The sequence below is a fragment of the Macaca thibetana genome, chromosome 11, assembly GCF_024542745.1.
Source record: "Macaca thibetana thibetana isolate TM-01 chromosome 11, ASM2454274v1, whole genome shotgun sequence".
Taxonomy (NCBI): domain Eukaryota; kingdom Metazoa; phylum Chordata; class Mammalia; order Primates; family Cercopithecidae; genus Macaca; species Macaca thibetana.
This window is the reverse complement of record NC_065588.1, coordinates 41,653,924-41,660,139: the sequence shown is the minus strand read 5'-3', so window position 1 is coordinate 41,660,139 and position 6,216 is coordinate 41,653,924.

Here is a 6,216-nt window from a genome sequence, read left to right as displayed (position 1 = left end):
TTTGTTTCAATTTCATTTAATTCTGCTCTGATCTTGGTTATTTCTTTTCTTCTCTTGGTTTGGGTTTCATTTGTTCTTGTTTCTCTAGTTCCTTGAGGTGTGACCTTAGATTGTCTGTGCTTGCTCTTTCAGACTTTTTGATGTAGGCATTTAAGGCTATGAACTTTCCTCTTAGCACCACTTTTGCAGTATCTCAGAGGTTTTGATAGGTTGTGTTACTATTATTGTTCAGTTCAAAGAATCTTTTAATTTTCATCTTGACTGTATTGTTGACACAAAGATCATTGAGGAGCACATTATTTAATTTCCATGTATTTGTGTAGTTTTGAGGGTACCTTTGGAGTTAATTTGAAATTTTATTTCATTGTGGTCTGAGAAAGTACTTGATATAATTTTTATTTTCTTAAATTTATTGAGATTTGTTTTGTGATATAAGAATAACAACTCCTGCATACTTTTGGTTTCCATCTGCATGGAATATCTTTTTCTACCCCTTTACTTTAAGTTTATGTGTGTCCTTACATGTTAGGTGAGTCTCTTGAAGATAGCAGATACTTGGTTGGTGGATTTTTACCCATTCTGCCATTCTGTATTTTTTAAGTGGAGCATTTAGGCCACTTACATCATGCTAATTGTTGCCTGAATACCTTGTGTTTTTTCATTGTGTTGTTGTTTTATAGGCCCTGTGAGATATATGCTTTAAAGAGGTTGTATATTGGTGTATTTCAAGGTTTTGTTTCAAGATTTAGATCTCCTTTTAGCATTTCTTGTAGTGCTCACTTGATAGCAGTGAATTCTCTCAGCATTTGTTCGTCTGAAAAAGATTTTATCTCCCCTTCATTTATGAAGCTTAGTTTTGCTGGATACAAAATTTTGGGGTTGATAATTATTTTGTTTAAAGAGGCTAAAGATAGGACCCTTTGAGCTTGTAGGCTTTCTGCTGAGAAAACTTCTGTTTATCTGATAGGTTTTCCTTTATGTTACCTGGATGCTTTTGCCTCACAGCTCTTAAGATCTTTCCCTTTTTATTGATTTTAGATAATCTGATGACTATGTGCCTAGGTGATGATCTTTTTGCAATAAATTTCCCAGGTGTTCATTGAGCTTCTTGTATTTAGATGTCTAGATCTCTAGCAAGGTCAGAGAAGTTTTCCTCGATTATTACCTCAAATAAGTTTTCCAGACTTTTAGATTTCTCTTCCTTCTCAGAAACAGCAATTAATCTTATGTTTGGTTGCTTAACATAATGGCAAATTTCTTGGAGGCTTTGTTCATCTAAAACAATTTTTTTCTTTGTTTTTGTCAGATTGGGTCAATTCAAAAGCCTTGTCTTCAAGTTCTGGAGTTCTTTTACTTGTTCTAGTCTATTGTTGAAATTTTCCAGTGTATTTTGTATTTCTCTAAGTGTGTCTTTCATTTCCAGAAATTGTGATTGTTTTTTCTTTATGATATCTATTTGTCTGGGGAGTGTTTTATTCAAAGCCTGTATTTTTAAAAAAAATTGTTTAAGTTGTTTTTCACAATTCTCTGGTACCTCCTTGAGTAGTTTAATAATCAACCTTTTGAATTCTTTATCTGGCAATTAAGATTTCTTCTTGGTTTGGATTCATTGCTGGAGAGCTAGTGTGATCTTTTGGGGGGTGTTACAGAAACTTGTTTTGTCATATTACCAGAATTACTTTTATGGTTCCTTGTCATTTGGGTAGACTGTTTCAGTGGAAATATCTAGAACTCAAGGACTGCTGTTCAGATTCTTTTGTCCCATGGGGTGGTCCCTTGATGTGGTGCTCTCCCCTTTCCCCTAGGGATGGGCTTCCTGAGAGCAAGACTGCAGTGATTGTTATTGCTCTTCTGAGTCTAGCCACACAGTGGGGCTACTGGGCTCTGGGCTGAGGCTGGGGAATATCTGCAAAGAATCTTGTGATGTCATCTGTCTTCAGGTCTACCAGCCATGGATACTAGCACGTGCTCTGGTGGAGGTGGCAGGGGAGTGAAGTGTGAAATGGATTCTGTGAGTCCTTGTTTATAGTTTTGTTTCATGCATTGGTTTTCTTACATGCTGGTTATGCTGGCAGTGACATAATTACATGGACAGACTCAGAACCTCTGGTTAGCCAGGATGTTGCAGGCAGTGGAATTAGCTGTTGTTTTCTCCTTCTTTGGAGCATCCCCATTGTTCTGTTAAGAGTTGCTGTAATGTCTTGAGTTGGTTGGCCTCCAGTCAGGAGGTGGTGCTTTCAAGAGAGTATCAGCTGCAGTAGTAGAAGGGGGATGTAAGTTTGCCCTAAGTTGTCCAGGATAAGTATTCAGGTTTGCCAGGCAATGGGAGGGGCCATAGAGCTTCCAAGAGTTTGTCTTTTGTCTTTGGCTACCAGGGCAGGTAGAGAAAAACCATCAGGTGGAGGCAAGGTTAGGTGGTTCCGAGCTCAGACTCTCCTTGGGCCAGGGTTGCTGCAGCCATTGTGTGGGATGGAGGGGTGGTTCTCAGGCCAATGGAGTTATGTTCCAAGGGGGATTATAGCTGCCCTTCCTGCATCATACAGGTTGCGAGGGAAGTGAGGGAAGCTGGCAGTGACAGGCCTGACCCAGCTCCCACACAGCCAGCAAGGCCAGTCTTACTCCCACCATGCCCTGCCAACAGTGCTGAGTTTATATCCAGGTAGCTGGTGGATAGGGCTGAGATCTTGCCCCAGGCTACAAGCCTCCTAACTGAGAAAGCAAGCAGGCCTTTCAGACCATGACCCTACCTGCCTACCTCCACCATCAGTTGCAGCTTCTGTGCTTGTACCTGCACTGGATTCATCCCCTGGATTCTGCTCAGGAAAACTAGTGCTCAGTTGAAATTATTACAAAGTTCAGCAAGAAGCTTCTTTCACCCTGTGGCCTCTCCCTAATTTTCTGGCCACCTTCCCCAAGGATCCCTGTGAGATAAAGTCAGGGATGGCTTCCTTAGGCTCAAGCTAGGGACTGGGAGTGCCTACAGAGCTCTTCTCACTGCTTCTTCTACCTTTAAATTTCACTCGGTTCCCTAAATCTATTTCAGCTCTAGGTGAGGTTAAATCCTTCTCCCTTGATCTGGATTTTCTGGTTCCCCAGTAGGGGACGTGTGTTTGAAGGCAGACTTATCCCCTCTCATGCTTTGAGAACTCACAGTTTTTCAGCTGTCTCATGGAGTTTACAGTGGCATGCCACTTTTTTCAAAGGGCCTATTTGAAGCCTTTTAAACAGTAATTCTTACACTGACCACAAAACTTGTCATGTGGCAGACTCTTTCTAGAAGAAACTAGAATGTCATCCTGTGTGCAGTTTCCTGCACCAGCCCAAACCACATGAGCCCAGGTAGGAGCTCTCTGTGTCCATCTGCTTTTCTGCAGACCCCTGTGGCTGCCCTGTTACAGGTCTTCTCTGCTGTTTCCAGCTTGTTTTCATTGAAAGCCCAAGATTTTGGATCTCTTTTCTTCTTTTCAGTGTTGTCTTGCTTTATTTTTAATCTTTGCTTCCTTCTCCTTTGCCAGGGAACACCTGTCCCTCCAGAGTTGCATCAGCACACTTGTCTTCACTGACAAAAGAGTTCTCGATCTCGCACGCATATTTTCCATCATGAATTATGAAGATAGTATGGTCTGATCCCACAGTGAACCTCTGGACATTTCATTAGCATTGAGAAGACTGCCCTGACCGAGGCTCATGATTTCCTCTCTCTTTCTCAGTGGGGCTTCCTGATACAGTGACAAACATATAAGAATCTTCCCTTTTTTTCATCATTTTCAATGTGCTTTCAGGTTTGCCCAGGTCTATATATAAGAAGTTGACAGGTTTTAGGGTCTCTTGTGCTCTCGAAGATATTCTTTTATGTTATCATCCTTCTCCCACTCTACCAGAAAACATGCCATGTCTATATCACAGTAATTATGAATATCCTCCTCCTTTTGAGGAAGTGAGATAGCCTTACTGGGTGTCCTGACTGGGCCCTTGGCTGCACAAGTCCCAGGTAGCTGCAGCAGCAGCAGCAGGCCAGAGGCATGAATCAGGACCATTTCTAGGCACCTAGCTGGAGGTTGCCATTTTCTCTTTCTTCATTTTGAGTATATATTTTTGAATCTACAAATTTCCCTAGTAACACTGCTTTTGCTGCCTCCCATAGATTTTGGTATGTTGTGTTTTCATTTTCATTTGTCTCAAGATATTTTCTAATTTCACCTTTATTTTTTGACCCAATAGTTGTATAAGAAAGTATTGTTTAATTTCTGCATATTTGTAAATTTCCCCCTTTTTTTTTCTGCTATTGATTTCTAGTTTCATTCCAGAGTGGTTGGAAGAGATAACCTGTATGATTGCTGTCTTTTTAAATTTATTAAGGCTTATTTCATGCCCTAACATGTCATTTATTCTGGATAATGTTCCAAATATGCTTGAGAAAAAAATGTGGTTTTTTGCTTTGCTGGATAAAATATTCTATGTATGTTTGTTAGGTCCAGTTGGTCTTTCATGTTGTTCAATACCTCTGTGTCCTTATATTCTGTCATACATGCTGTCTAGCTCTTCTATCATTAATAAAAAGTGGGATATTAAAGTGTCATACTATAATTATAGAGCTATTTCTCCTTTTAATTCTGTCAATGTTTACTTAATATATTTAGGACCTCTGAAGTTTGCTATATATATGTTTATAATTGTTATATCTTCTAGATGAATCAACCCTTTTATCATTACATAATATCAACCTTTGTGTTTTGTAACAGTTTTTGGCTTAAAGCCTATTTTGTCTGATATTAGTTTAGCCATCCTTTCTTTGGTTATTATTTTTATAGTGTATCTTTTTCCATCTTTCAACCTAAGCATGTCCTTAGATCTAAAGTGAGTCTCTTGTGGACAGTATATAGTAGAATCATGTTTTTAAAAATTTAATTGGCCAATCTGTATCTTTCGATTGGGAAGTTTAACCTATTTACATTTAAAGTTATTGCTGATAGGGCAAGACTCACTATTGGTATTTTGTTTTCTTTCTGTGAGTCTTATAGTTTTTCTTTGTCCCTCATTTCCTTCCTTCTTGCCTTAATTTATGTTTAATTATCTTTGTAGTGACATATTTTTGATTACCTTCTCATTTCACTTTGTGTATATTCTATAGATATTTTCTTTCTGGTAACCATGGGGATTCCCTAAAATATTCTAAAATTGTACTAAGTTTAAAACTGATACCAACTTAAGTTGCATATAAAAATGTTACTCTTTTAGAGCTATACCTCCTTTATGTTATTAACATAACACATTACATTTTAATTTTTTTTTTTTGAGATAGTCTCTCTCTGCTGCCCAGGCTGGAGTGAAGCGGTTAGATCTTGGCTCAGTGTAACCTCCACCTCCCAGGCTCAAGCAATCCCCCCTCCTCAGTCTCCACATCTAGCTGATGATGATGATGATTATTATTATTATTTTTGTATTTAGAGACAGAGTTTCACTGTGTTGTCCAGGCTGGTCTCAAACTCCTGGACTCAAGTGATTCATCTGCCTTGGCTTCCCAAAGTGCTGGGATTACAGGTGTGAGCCACCGTGCCCAGACCTATTGTGTAGCATTAATGTAGATTTATTTTTTATGCTTTTGCTTTTATATCCTGTAAAGGAAGAAAAAGTAAAATTATAAACCAAAATTACAATACTGGTTTTGGTATTTGTTCATGTGTTTACCAAGGAAATTTATATTTTTATGTGGTTTTGAATTACTGTCTAGTATGCTTTCATTTAAACTTGAAGAAATCACTGTAGCATTTCTTGTGGGGCAGGTCTGGTGGAAATAAATTTCCTTATTTGCTTTTCTGGAAATTTCTTAATTTCTCTCACATTTTTTGAAGAATAGTTTTGTCAGATATAGAATTATTGGTGAAGTTTTTTTCTCTTTCAACACTTTAAATATACCATCCTACTGCCTTTTGGCTTGCATGGTTTCTGCTGAGAAATCTGATAATCTTATTGAGGATCCCTTGTATATGACAATTTGCTTTTTTCTTGCTTCTTTCAAGAATCTCTTTTAAACATTTTCTTTTAAAATTTTTGTGAGTACATAGTAGATATATATATATATATATGTGTGTGTGTGTGTGTGTGCGTGATATATGGGATATTTGGGCATTTGGGGATATTTTGATACAGGTATACAGCGTGTGATAATCACATCAGGGCAAAAGGGGGATCTGTCACTTCAAGCATTTATCCTTT